Here is a 14,592-nt window from a genome sequence, read left to right on the forward strand (position 1 = left end):
CTGCGAGCGGGGGCTACTCTTCGTTGTGGTGCGCGGGCTTCTCATTGCAGTGGCTTCTCTTGCTGTGGAGCACAGGCTCTAGGTGCGCGGGCTTCAGTAGTTGTGGCATGCAGGCTCAGTAGTTGTGGCTCGCGGGCTCCAGAGCGCAGGCTCAGCAGCTGTGGTGCATGGGCCCAGTCGCTCTGCAGCATGTGGGATCTTCCCGGACCAGGGATCAAACCCCTGTGCCCTGCATTGGCAGGCGGATTCCCAGCCACTGCGCCACCAGGGAAGTCCCTGTATAGAGTATTCTTGAGTGACAATTTTTATCTTTCAGTATTTTGAGAATGTCACTCCACTCCTTTCTGACCTGTAGGGTTCCTGCTGAGAAATCTGCTGATAGCCTAATGCGGGTTCCTTTGTAGATTACCATTCTTTTTTCCCTGGCTGCCTTTAAATTCTTTCTTTGTCCTTGACTTTTAGCAATTTTAATATAATGTGTCTCGAAGAAAATCTTCTTGCCTTGAGGCAGTTAGGTGTTCTTGTAGCTTCATGGACTTGTGTATCCAGTTCCTTCCCCAAATTTGGGAAGTGTTCAGCTATTATTTCTTTAAATAAACTCCCTTCTCCCTCTCTTCTCCTTCTGGGATACCCATTATGCTAATATTGCCCTTCCTGAAAGATAGCTCTTGTATGATTTCCTCATTTAAAGCAATATCTTATTTTTCTTTCCTCTTTTACTTGTATTATTGTTAGATTTCTATCTTCTATCTTGGAGCTCACTAATTCTCCCTTCCATATGGTCTGCTCCTTTTCCAGTGCTAATACTCTCTTCATCTCATTTACTGATGTCTTCAGCTCCAGAATTTCTCTTTGGTTCCTTTTTGGAGTTTCGGTCTTTTGGGTAAAGTGTTCCTTCTGTTCATCATTTTTATTCCTGAGCTCATTAAACTGCCCTTCTGACTTTTCTTGTATCTCTCTGAGTTTCTTGATGACAGCTATCTGAATTCTCTATCAGATCACAATATTTCATGACTTTAAGTTTGGTGTCTGGAGAACTGTCATTTTCTTTTCGTGTAGTGTTACTGTGGTTCTTCATGTTTGATGAACTGTTCCTGTGCTGGTGCATTTGAGGCTGGACAGGTTAGGAGTTAGAGTCCTTTCTTTTATTTTCCAGTAGGTGGCGCTATCACACAAGTTTTTGGTTTCTCTTAGCTGAGCTGCCTCTGGTTCTATTTCAGTGCGCTTTCCAGCTTCATCGTCTCTGTAAAAACTGTGGCTCTGTGCCTTCATTGTCATTTCTTGTGCCTCTGGGGTCACTGCTGCCTTGTTTCTGCCAGGGCTGCTGTCATCCCTGGGATGGTGGGCTCTTTCCTTATGTCTGGGATCCCCTGAGACACAGGCTCCCCGTGGAGGAGGGAAGACGAGGGGAGGGGAGCCAGGGTCCACGGGCACCTCTCCTGTGTCTGGTGTTGTAAGTTTCCCGGGCTGCACCACTGCAGGTGGGGGCGTGTCGTGGACGCCTCAGCGGCTGGGAGGATGGTCCCCCAGCCCTCACTGCCACTGCTGCCCAGTTACCTGTGGCCACGGGTGCTGGTGCAGCTGGGAGGCCTGAGTCGTGCCCCTTCTCCTGCTGCTCCTGGGTTCTCTGAAGCTGTGGGCTCAGCTGCCGTGGTCAGAGGGCTGGGACTGCAGGCAGGCACCCATTCCACTGTTCCCACGGTTCTGTCGTCTCTATTTCAGTTCACCCGCCTTTAGATGTACTGATGTGTGGACATTCCCCGTGCTGTTGTGTTGGGCAGAGGAGCCTTTCCTGAGCTGTGGATGTTTTACCGGGTATAGATGGAAGGGGAAGGACAAAGGTAGTTTTTCACTCCACCGTGTTTCTTTTTTTTTTTTTTTTTTTTTTAATAAATTTATTTATTTATTTATTTATTATTTTTAGCTGTGTGGGGTCTTCGTTTCTATGTGAGGGCTTTCTCTAGTTGCGGCGAGCGGGGGCCACTCTTCATCGCGGTGCGCGGGCCTCTCACTATCGCGGCCTCTCTTGTTGCAGAGCACAGGCTCCAGACGCGCAGGCTCAGTAGTTGTGGCTCACGGGCCCAGTTGCTCCGCGGCATGTGGGATCTTCCCAGACCAGGGCTCGAACCCGTGTCCCCTGCATTGGCAGGCAGATTCTCAACCACTGCACCACCAGGGAAGCCCTCCACCGTGTTTCTGATGTCACTCTTTAACTTTAAAGAGACACTTTGGGTAGGCAAATTTTGCTCCCTACTCTTTTTTTTCTTTTTTTAAAATTATTTATTTATTTATTTATTTTTGGCTGTGTTGGGTCTTCGTTTCTGTGCGAGGGCTTTCTCTAGTTGCGGCAAGCGGGGGCCACTCTTCATCGCGATGCGCGGGCCTCTCACTGTCGCGGCCTCTCTTGTTGCGGAGCACAGGCTCCAGACGCACAGGCTCAGTAGTTGTGGCTCATGGGCCCAGCCGCTCCGTGGCATGAGGGATCTTCCCGGACCGGGGCACGAACCCGTGTCCCCTGCATCTGCAGGCGGATTCTCAACCACTGCGCCACCAGGGAAGCCCTGTCACTCTTTAACTTTAAAAGAGGGTTTTACAATTACCGAGTGGTAGCATGATCATAACAAATTAATTAAAAACAATTTGGCATCTTCCATGTTCTCTTATTTTACATGAATCTAATCTAAAAAATTAAAAAGCAGTTTGCACAGCAAAAGTGTAACAGGAAGAGCCAAATCTGACTACATGTTGGATCAGTTTCTTTTACTTTAACCTTTGCTTTCTGCTGCTTTTGTTCACTTAAAAGGATACTGTCTATACACAGTGGCCTGCCTCGGGGAACCCCCCCCTCTGCCTGAATGTTAAACCAAAGTGCCTTTGTTCAGGCAAACATCCGGCCCTGTGGCCTGTGGATGGCTGCAAGAAAGGAGAAATTAACACCTCCCCTCCCCAAGGCTGGTCATTCCAGGTGATATTTGCAAAACTTAATGGTCTTTTTACTTTACTTCCTCATCTCTTCCCCCTCTCTGTGCTATAAAAGAAATTGGCATCCAAACCCTGATAAGATGGTTATTTTGAGAATTTAATCTGCCATCTTCTCGATCTGCCGGCTTTCTGAATAAAGTGGTAGTCCCTGCCTCAACACCTGTCTCCGATTTATTGGCCTGTCGTGCTGTGAGCAGAGCGAGCTTGGACTCGGTAACAAAAGGAGAAACCATGGATCACACAGAGGTGGGGGAAGCATGCAGCTAGACCAGAGGAAGAACCGGCATTGGGGCTCCATCTCTCTGCAGACCAGTGTTCTCCACTGCTCATGCTGCCTGGCAGTTTCGTTAAGTTCGGCAAAGACAGTTCTAGTCCAGCACTTGATGGTAAAACCCGTTTCCCAAGCTGCGGAGCGGGTGGCTTGGGGCTACCAGATGTCACAGCAGAGAGCTGTAACCACAGAGAATCCTGAGCCCAGAAGTGGGAGGGGGTGTCAAAGAAGGAGCCAGGGACGGCTGCTCAGAGGAGATGACTCCAGAGCTGGATCTTGGCGTGTGAAGTTGGGGGCAGAGCCAGGTGGAGACAGAAGGCACAGTCATCCAGGGGAGCGGACATGGAGGAGGGCCCCAGAGGCTAAGCGTGAAGGAAACGGTGGTTTCCAAGGATAAGAGAAGTCAGCATCCTAAGTGAACCGCGAGGGCACAGAGACGCCTGGAGAGAGGAGCAGAGGTCCCTTGTGGCCGGAGAGACTGCACACAGCTCTCCCCTCCAGGCTCAGTGCAGGGAGAGCAGACCCGGCCGCCTCTGAATCCACTCCTGCCAAGATGCTGCCGGCCTCTGTGGGCGTCCCTAGCCCTCACCCTCCTGCTCCCTGTGATGTGTGGTCCTCTTGTGCCCACTGTGACGCCAGGCGCTCCTGGCCTGGCAGCCCCTCCTTTGTGGAGGGGAGGAGGCGTAACCTCCTGCAACCAGCCTCTAAATGGCGAGGTCCTGAAGGCAGATGGCCGAGCCCTCTGCTCTGCTGGGGCTTCTGCACGGCCCACCCCCAGGCAGCCCTGCTTCTCCTCGGAGCTCCGGCCAGCCCCTCTCCTGCTAAGCCTGCACCTCCACCACCAAGCCTGGCCGGAACCCTGGGGGCTTCTGGCCAAGTCCTGCCAATGTTATCCCTAAATACCTCACTTCCACTCCTCACTGTCTCCCCTACCTCCCTCTCCCTGTGACCTTGTGCCTCAGGGTCCGTCCTCCCAACCGCTTCTCAAAATGCAGATGTAATGGCTCTCTTGCTCACCAGCTTTGACAGGCTGAGTGATCTGCCAGCCAGGGAGGGTGGGACATGCGTGACCACCGCCCATCCATCCATTCATTCAGCAGGTATACATTGGGTGCATACTTTTTACTTGGCGCTGTTCAAGGAGCATGCTTCCCACAGGAGACAGACAACCGTTCTTTCATTTCAGCCACGGGGGTGTGTAGGGGAGCAGGGCTGGGATTTGAAGCCAGGGCACTTGGACAAGCCAGGCTCCACCACGTGCTACAGAGGGACTTCATGCGAGGCAGGTCATTGATCAGGTAAGCAGGTCATGTTATTGAAGGCTCAGGTCTGCCATCACTGATGTGAACTTCAGCCGGAATATCTGTCAGGGTCCAGCTGGAGAAGGAAAGCTTGTTTATGGTGGGACTTTTCCAGTGTATACCTGCTGAGTGAATGGATGGATGGGCAGTGGTCATGTATGTCCCACCCCTGTGCGGACGTGGTGAAAGAGGTGATTGTAGGGGAGGCGTAGAGGGGGACGGCCGAGGCAGGTGGTGAGTGTGGCGGTCTCTCTGCTGGTCCCCAGGGAAGCGGGGAGCACCTCCGCAATGCGCACATTTCTCAAGCCTGAGAAGGGAGGTCTGGGGAGACGGCCCCCCTCTCTGCCCCCAGGAGACATTGTGAGGACAAGAGTGCCATCGTGGACTGCCACCAGCCTGCCCGCCCCTATGATTTGGGCAGCGCTGCTCCCCAGAACTTCCTCCAGTGGTGGAAGTATGGCCAGTATGCAGCCACTGGAGGCTCTTGAGTACTAGCGTGACTAGTGCAACTGAGGACCCGAATCTGTAATTTGTTTCACTGCAGGTAGTTAAACCTAAATAGTCACACAGAGCGAGGGATCTGAGAGCCACATCTCCGAGGCCGCGTTGCCAGCTGGCTTCCTGTTAGATTCTGCAGTAGGAGGCGTCAGAGGGGGACTGGAGCGGGGAGGAGGGGGGGCAGGAGATGCTCCTATTTTGTCCTGGCAGGGTCACTCCTGCAGTGGCCGGCGTCCATCTCCTTCCAGGACCCTGGGGCGGGCCTTGTGGCTTGGTGCTCAGCAGCACCCCTCGGCCAGCCACGCTTGTTCTGTGCATGTCAGGCACACCGATGGCATCAGAATTTACACCTGTTTGAATTTTGTCTCCCTAACTACTAGCGAGGTGACCGCATTTTATGTTACCCCCGTTTCATCGTCTCCTGTGCCCTGCTTGTTCGTACTCTGTGGCCCGTGCACTTTCCTGTCAGGCTGTTCCTGATTTGTAGGCATTCCTTTTACCTGTTGGATATGAATTCTGTGTGTTGCAAATACTTTCTTTCATTAAGTTGTTTTTATTACCACTCTATGGTGTTTTTTTGTCTTGTGAAAGATGTAAAATTTTATGTGGTCAGAATTGTGCGCTACTTTATGCCTTCTTGCTATAACCCGGACTACCTAGCCCAGAGTTATAAACACATCCTTCTGTAGTTTTAGTAATACTCTGGTGGATTTTTTAACGTTAAGTTCTTTTGGTTCATTGGAAATCGTATGTGTGCGAATGTGTGTCAGGTCAGGAATTAATATAATTAATTTCCCCCAAAGCTGACAGATTGCTCCAAGCCCACTCTTTCCTCTATGATTTTAAATGCTGCCTGTTTAAGGCCCTGTCCTTTTGTTCAGTTCCTTGAATTCTGCTATCGCTCGGCAGTGTGTGTGGTGCAGCATGGCGTGGAGGGAGGGAGGGTCAGAGCACATGGCCCGGCTCATGTGGGCACCACTGCAGCTCTGCATGGACCCTGCGCTCCATCTTCAAGGTGAAATCCTGAAGCTCAGAGTTTCAGCGATGTGCTCACTTCACAGACCCTCAGCCTGAGGTTTCCAGCCGAGAGGGCCGGCTCCAAAGCCTGTGTTTTCCAGAAGCTCGAGTGACAGGACCGGGGTCTGGGTGGTTCAGAAATCGTGCTCCAGGAACACCTCAGCGTCAGAGCGTCCAAGCCTCTGTCTGGGCTCGTTTTCTTTTCACTCTACACTTTACCTGGGACTCTCGTGCTTTCCTTTGGCTTCAGATACCATCTGGATGCCAAAGACCTATAGACCTGTTTCTCCACGCAAACTGCCCCCTGGGCTCCAGGCGCAGGCATGGACCTGCCTGGGGACATTCCCCTGCAGGACTCAAGCAGACCCCTTCCCACCAGCCCATATCTTTCTTCTCCCCACTCAGGGACGGCCACCAGCACCCACTGGGGGTTTGAGCTGCCATCCTGGGCAGCCGTCTTTTTTTTTTTTTTTAGTTGTGTTTCGTTGTTGTGGTTGTTTTTGGTTTTTGTTTGTTTGTTTGGGTTTTTTTGGCCTCACCACACGGCATGTGGAATCTTAGTTCCTTGACCAGGGATCGAACCCCTGCCCCCTGCAGTGGAAGCGTGGAGCCCTAACCACTGGACCGCCGGGGCACTCCCTGGGCAGCCATCCTTGACTCCTCACTCTCTCTCACTCTGTCCATCCTTTCTGGAGTCCTGTCAGCATCTGCTGGCTGTGCCCTCCCTGTGGCTAGAGGGGCCTGCTGAAAGCACCATCTACTCAGCTCTGCAGAGCAGGCCTACTGCACGCAAAATAAAACGGACATTCCCTGAGCCCCCCCTGGGGGCTTCACTGCTTTTGGCCTGGCCCACACTCCTCTGGGGTTGGACCTCCTCTTCCTCCCCTGTGCCCTCTCTCACCTCTCCCACCTCAAGTGAACCCCACTCCCCTGGGCCTCCCCACAAACCACTCATGTTGGTTTCATGCCAGTTCCTGGTGTCAGGGTCTGTTTCAGGGAGCCCAAGGCAAGACGTGAGCTGTACAGTAAGTCCCCTACATAAGAACCTTCAAGCTGTGAACTTTCAAAGATGTGAACGTGTGTTCCATCAGTGTCAGGCATGAGCAAAATTGCAGCTTGCCCTCCGTCTCCTATTGCTGACGATCCTTCAGCTCTACCATCTCCCACCTCCTCTCCCTCCTCCAGTCAGTAACTCTTCTTGCCTGTTCACTCGATGCCAGCCCCTGTATGCCAGCTGTTGTACTGTACTACTGTACTTTTCAAGGTACTGCACTGTAAGATTAAAAATGTTTTCTTTATTTTTTGTGTTTGTTTGTTTTTTATGTATTATTTGTGTGAAAAGTATTATAAACCTATTACAGCACAGTACTATATAGCCGATTGTGTTAGTTGGGTACCTAGGCTAACTTTGTTAGACTTATGAACAAATTGGACTTACGAATGCGCTCTCGGAACAGAACTTGTTCATACGTAGGGGACTTACCGTGTTTGTTTTAGGGTGGATGAGTTTTCTGGGGCTGCCATGACACTGACCACAAACGCAGCAGCTTAAATCCACACACTTATCCTCTTATAGTTCTGTAGGTCAGAAGTCCAGTTTGGGTCCCTTGGGCTACAATCAGGGTGTCTCAGGGCCCCCTTCTTCCTGGAGACTCCAGGGGAGGATCCATGTCCTTGCTTGTTTGTGTCATTGGCAGAATTCACTTCCTTGCGGTTGTAGGACCGAGGTCCCCCTTCCTCACTGGCTCTCAGCTTCTGAGGTCACCCATGTTTCTTGTTTTTAAAAATTTAGTTTTGGCTGCGTTGGGTCTTCATTGCTGGGTGAGGGCTTTCTCTAGTTGCGGCGAGCGGGGGCTTCTCTTTGTTGTGGTGCACGGGCTTCTCATTGCTGCGGAGCACGGGCTCTAGGCGCGTGGGCTTCAGTAGTTGCAGCACGCAGGCTCAGTAGTTGCGGCATGCGGGTTCTAGGGTGCGCAGGCTTCAGTAGTTGTGGCTCACGGGCTTAGTTGCTCCATGGAATGTGGGATCTTCCTGGAGCAGGGATCGAACTCACGTCCCCTGCATTGGCAGGCAGATTCTTAACCACTGTGCCACCAGGGAAGTCCCCCACCCATGTTTCTTGGCTTGTGGCCCCGTCATCCCTCTTCAAAGCCTGCAATGGGGGGCTGAGTCCCTCTTGTGCCTCCTCCTTCCACCTCACCTCTCTGACCTGCGGGAAGGGTTCCCTGATTGAGGGGGTTTGGTGATAGGTTGGTCCCACCCAGACAATCCCAGATTATCTCCCCATCTCAAGGTCTGTGCCTTAGTCACATCTGCAAAGTCCCTCTGCCACATTAGGTGACATATTTCCAGGGTCTGGGGATCAGGGCCAGGACATCTTTGGGGACTGTTATTCTGCTAACCACACTGGTCTTCCTCTTTCTCTCACTAAAGTCCAGGTTCATCTTCTCATCCATGACATTAAAAGCCCAGCCACCAGGGGGCGTGTGGTGCTGGAGCCCTCCTCCCTGAGACCATCCTGGAGCAGAGCCTGGCACCTGGGGCTCCTTGGCCTCTAAGGAACTGGTTCTTGCTTTGCAATGTCACGTGGGGAGGGGTTTCCTGCCTCTCTGTCTGTCCCCATTGGTCTCCATACTGAGCGCCTCATCCTCTTACAGGAGAAGGAAAGTGCGTCCCCAAAGAACATCCTCTTACAGGAGAAGGAAAGTGCGTCCCCAAGGAACATCCCTTCAACTCACACTGTGCCCCCTAGTGTCCAAAGTACCTTTGCTCCTCCAGCCCTGGGAGAGGCAGGGCAGCTGCTGTCATTGTCATATTTACCTCTGAGCTCACGAGAACCGTGCTCCAAACTGGTCCTGACATCAGCTCGCATCCTTTGCCCGCGTCACAGGGCAGGAGCAGGGCACAGGTGGGTGGGGTCCGAGGGCTGAGGGTCAGGTGCTGTGGAGGGAGGAGGTCAAGTCCGGGAAAGGACTGTTCTCACTGTGTCCAGCTGGGGAGCACACTTACGTCACACACACACATGCACACTCACAGGTACACTCACGGCACATGTGTATCACACATGGCACACACTGCACACACACAAACCCACACACACACAAACCCAAACACACTGCACACACACACACCCACACACACTGCACACACACACACACCCACACACACTGCACATACACAGACATCCACACATATTCATACACCACACACACGTATATGCAGCACATAACACACGTGTTCACACACATATAAATGCAAACGCAAAGTCTCACAGCATACATATGACATAAGACCTCCCACATGCCACATACAGCACTATAGGAAAATGAGAAAACAAACAGAAAGGAACACAAATTAAAAATCACCCCGGGGACTTCCCTGGCGGTCCAGTGGTTAAGACTCCGTGCTTCCACTGCAGGGAGCAGAAAGTAGAATGGTGGGTGCCGGGGGCTGCGGGAGAGGACAAGGGGAGTTACTGTTTAATGGGGGCAGAGTTTGGGAAGATGAAAAGATCAGGAGATGGATGGTGGTGATGGTAGCACAACATGTGAGTTTGCTTAATGCCCCTGAGCTGTACACTTGAAAGTGGTTAGGATGGTAAATTTTATGTGATGTGTGTTTCACAACGACAACAACAAAAACAACAACAGCAACACAGAGAGTTGAGTTCTGGGCCCTGGGAAACAGCTGAGGGTCAGGTCCCTCTCCCGGCCGGCCCGGCCGAGGGGGATCTCCCTGCCGCCCCTACTTGGTATACAGACCCTCTGCCGCATCACGTGCGGGTGTCACGTCTGGCGCTTCACTGAGGATGGAGAGACAATGTTTCACCGGCAGGGGGCGCCAAGTACCCGTGCACCTGCCCCGCTCCGCCGGCCTGTCCAGCCAAGTCTCCCATGGTCTGGGTTTTGCGGGGAATCTCCCAGAAGGAGTCGGCCGGCCGTGAGCCTCGGCTCCTCTCATGCTGGCTCCTGGGCGAGATGCGTGGAGCCGAGACGCCCCGTGTTCCTCTGATCCCATTTGCTCACAAACCCTCCACTTAGAGAAGAAGCTCCTTTATTGTCGAGAGAATTTGCTCCTAAAACCATCACAAGAAAAATTATTGAATAAATATCATGATAATACTGTGTCAGTCAGGGCTGGATCAGGAGAGAGAAGCCACACAGTAACTGGCACGGGAGAGTTTGATATAGAGAACTGTGAACGGAGACTGGGTGGCCTACGAAGGAACGCAGGACCGCAGCCGTAGGGACGCCTGGTCAGCAGACCCTGGCGGCAGGGGGGCGCCACCCTTAGAAGGAGCGAGTCAGGGGCCAGGCGCTGCCTGGTTGCATCATACGTGGGCGTGGGAACCGAGCGTCCCCGTGTCACACGTGAGAAGACGCAGGTGCAGGAGCAGCTGCTTCCTCTCTGGGGTCTCAGACCCTGGGGCCCGGCAGCACAGACGGGGAGCAGCCGCTGTGGGATCCAGCAGTGGGCCCTGTCCCCTCCCCTAGGGGCAGGGGATCTCCCCACCCTATGACACCCTCTGAGCTGGTCTCTGGGTGGCACTGGCTGCCAGGCCACTCGCAGGGGAGAAAAACCACTTGCGCTCACCCTTGAGGGCTCAGCTTACTCCACAGGGCCTGAGCCTACCGTGAACCACAGGGGAGGGCCTGTCTTACCCCTGGGGTCTCATGCTTGTCCAGTGCCTGTGTTTCCCAGAGGACCTGGCATGGGTCCCTGGACCCTGCAGGGGCCCCTCCTCAATCAACACATCTGCTATTTTCCCATCTGGTGGCCTGTGGCCAGGCAGGGGTGAGGAGCAGACCCTCAGGGAGCTGCCTGCAGGCCTGCTAGAGAAGGTGGGGTCTGATGGCCTTGCCTTCCCAATGCGGAAGCCACCTGCTCAGAGCGGGTGTGCTGCAAGAGGAGCCAGACGAGGCCCACAGGCATGATGGCTACTCTGGGCCCGTCATGGCCATCTGGGTCCTCCCCATCTCCACCTCCATCTCCACCTGTACCATCTCCACCTCCACCATCTCTGTCTCTACCTCCACCACCATCTGCACAATCTCCAGCTCCATCATCTCCACCTCCACCATCTCCATCGCCACCTCCACCATGTCCACCTCCGCCATGTCCACCTCCACCACCATCTGCACCATCTCCAGCTCCACCATGTCCACCTCCACCATCCTCACCTCCACCATCTCCATCGCCATCTCCACCACGTCCACCTCCACTCTCTCCACCTCCACCATCTCTATCTTTACCTCCACCACCATCTGCACCATCTCCAGCTCCACCATGTCCACCTCCACCATCCTCACCTCCAGCACCTCCACCTCCACCATCTCCATCGCCACCTCCACCATGTCCACCTCCGCCATGTCCACCTCCACCACCATCTGCACCATCTCCAGCTCCACCATGTCCACCTCCACCATCCTCACCTCCACCATCTCCATCGCCATCTCCACCATGTCCACCTCCACTCTCTCCACCTCCACCATCTCTATCTTTACCTCCACCACCATCTGCACCATCTCCAGCTCCACCATCTCCACCTCCACCATCTCTGTCTCTACCTCCACCACCATCTGCACAATCTCCAGCTCCATCATCTCCACCTCCACCATCTCCATCGCCACCTCCACCATGTCCACCTCCGCCATGTCCACCTCCACCACCATCTGCACCATCTCCAGCTCCACCATGTCCACCTCCACCATCCTCACCTCCACCATCTCCATCGCCATCTCCACCACGTCCACCTCCACTCTCTCCACCTCCACCATCTCTATCTTTACCTCCACCACCATCTGCACCATCTCCAGCTCCACCATGTCCACCTCCACCATCCTCACCTCCAGCACCTCCACCTCCACCATCTCCATCGCCACCTCCACCATGTCCACCTCCGCCATGTCCACCTCCACCACCATCTGCACCATCTCCAGCTCCACCATGTCCACCTCCACCATCCTCACCTCCACCATCTCCATCGCCATCTCCACCATGTCCACCTCCACTCTCTCCACCTCCACCATCTCTATCTTTACCTCCACCACCATCTGCACCATCTCCAGCTCCACCATGTCCACCTCCACCATCCTCACCTCCAGCACCTCCACCTCCACCATCTCCACCTCCGTCCCCCAGTGCCTGTGAATATCAGCACAGAGAAGCTCCTCTGACCTCAATGCTCACCTCTGACCTGAGAATGAGGCAGGGCAGTTATCCTCTTCAGCTTCAGATGGAAAACTCAAAGCTCCCTGAGGGTCTTTTTTTAAATTTTTATTTTCCTGAGGGTCTTGTGTTTAGGAGATAACAGAGCTTGGCTGGACCTTTGTCTGTGCATCTTGGACCCCCTGCTCCCCCACACCCTACTCTGAAACCCAGATCTGGGCCACCATGTGGGGAGGGGGCCAGGCCCTGGGAGTGTCTAATGGAAGAGCCGACACCAGGACTTGGACCAGATTTGTCGTTTGTAGGGGAAGTTTTCGAGCTTGGGGCGGGTTCCTATAAAAGCTGATTGGACCTGTTCTCAGGGGTGTGTGAGCTGAACCGAGGGCAGTTGGGGCTTCAGGGGAGCAGGAGGAGGGCTGGCTGGGAGAGCCTCAGGTGGGTTTCTGGATCCATCCATGTGGGGAGGAGATGGTCCTAGGGAGGGGTGACTGGCTCTTCTGAGAGCAAAGCCTGTGAGCTCAGGGAATCCCCTGGGCCCAGCCTGTTCTCTCTGCCCTGAGGCCCGAGGGCTGCAGCTGGCCTCCCAGACGTCATCAGCTTGGCCCAGAGGAGCTGGCTGTTTGGTGAGTAGGGGCTTCCATCCCTGGAGGGATCCAGGCTACAGCCTCTCCCCCACTTACGGGCAGATTGCTTGTGGATCAAACAGCATCGTCCTAGGGCAGCACCCAGTCATGAGCACTGACCCTAACCCATCTGTCCAGGGTGTCCCCTTACCCAGCCTCCACCGTCCCACCTGCCCCTCTCAAGCTCATCTTTCCCCAGGGACCGCCCCTCCTGTCTTCCTGGGAACATCACACCCGTGCACCCAGACCTAGTGGCATATACAGCAAACACATGTCCTTCCTCACCATCCTGGGGGAGACTGGCTCTGACTCAGCCAGGACCTCAGTGCAGTGGAGGAATGTCGAGGTGACCTCTCACCCCAGGGCCGCCCACATGGCTGCTCCTTGGCCATGACGAAGCAGCTCTGCACAGCAACAAGCCAGAGCTGCCCAGCTCTTAAGTTCTGGCCCTGGAGTTCCCAGAACGTCCCTTCTTCTGTGATCCACAGACCATAGCGACCACTAATGCCAGCCTGGATCTGGCGGGGGGAGGGGCAGCCAAGAGTCTCTGATGACCTCTCTGGAGAGAAGAGGAGCAGCCGGCTCTCAGCAGGGGAGACAGCTCTGCACAGGGGCGTCCAGTGTGCCCAGCGGCTGCCAGGACAGGATGAATGTGGGAGCAGCAGGGTGGGGCCCCAGCAGGATGGCCCCTCTGGGACTTTCCCAACCCCCTCCTCACTACCTGCCTGAAACCACCTGCACCAGCAGACCACGTGCCCTGTGCGGGCCCTGGCACTGTGCACAGGGAACGGAAGCCAGGGCCCTGCCTCTCAGGCACTCCCTCTAACAGGGATGCGTGGGCAGTCTGCAGGCCTCGGGAGTTTGCCCTGGGGCATGGAGGAGCTCCATGGAAGCGGGGTGCAGGGACCCGAGTCTACGTGATGGGGGAGGGGAGGGCATCCCAGACAGGGGAGCAGCTTCATCCAGCGCCCTGCCTCCCAGGGTGCTCGTTCCCTAGTACCGGTCAGTGTGGAGCCGCAGCCCCAGGCCGGGGCGGGCTCCAGGCTGCTGTCTGGTCTGCCCCCCCATCTGGCCCATCTCCCCCATTCCAGCCTGCTAGCTGTGTACAAGTGCCTGCGAGGTCTGGCCTAGCCTCTCTCGTGGAGTGGTGTAGGCCTCTGTGAGTCTGTGGCCTCCTGGGACACTGGTGGACACCTGGACCGTGCTCTTGGCTTGTCTCCCTTGCTGCAGGGCATCTGAGAGAGGGGAGCTGGCAGGAAACACTGGCTGAGACTTCAGACCCCGCTGAACGCGTGGAAGGCCTGGGTCACAGGTTCTGAGTCACCCCTGCATCTGTGCTTGCCACCAACTAGGGCAGAAGGCAGGCAGGATGGCTGGTCCATTTTAATTAGCTTGAATTCGCCCTTGAAATAATTCTGGTTGTAATCAGAAAAAGCACAGAAAGCTTCAATCCCTTATTAAGTGGACTTCCTCATGCAAGAAAGGTCAGTTCAGCTCTTGCAAGGTAGTTGTTTTGCATGCCTGTATTAGAATCCCTCTACCCAACCCTCCCTCGCAGGACGGGGACTTCGGGGTGGGGTTATTACCCACCTCCCACCACTCAGAGAGGCGGAGGCCTTGTCCAGGTGGGGAGCCCACTTGCTCCATCCCTGTGACTTGGGAAGGGCCAGGCTGAGAGCAACCAATCCCTGAGGGGGCCCCCGCCTTCCCGACCCCGCTCCCTGAGCCCTCA

Source organism: Balaenoptera ricei, chromosome 9 (genome assembly GCF_028023285.1).
Source record: "Balaenoptera ricei isolate mBalRic1 chromosome 9, mBalRic1.hap2, whole genome shotgun sequence".
In the NCBI taxonomy this organism is placed as follows: domain Eukaryota; kingdom Metazoa; phylum Chordata; class Mammalia; order Artiodactyla; family Balaenopteridae; genus Balaenoptera; species Balaenoptera ricei.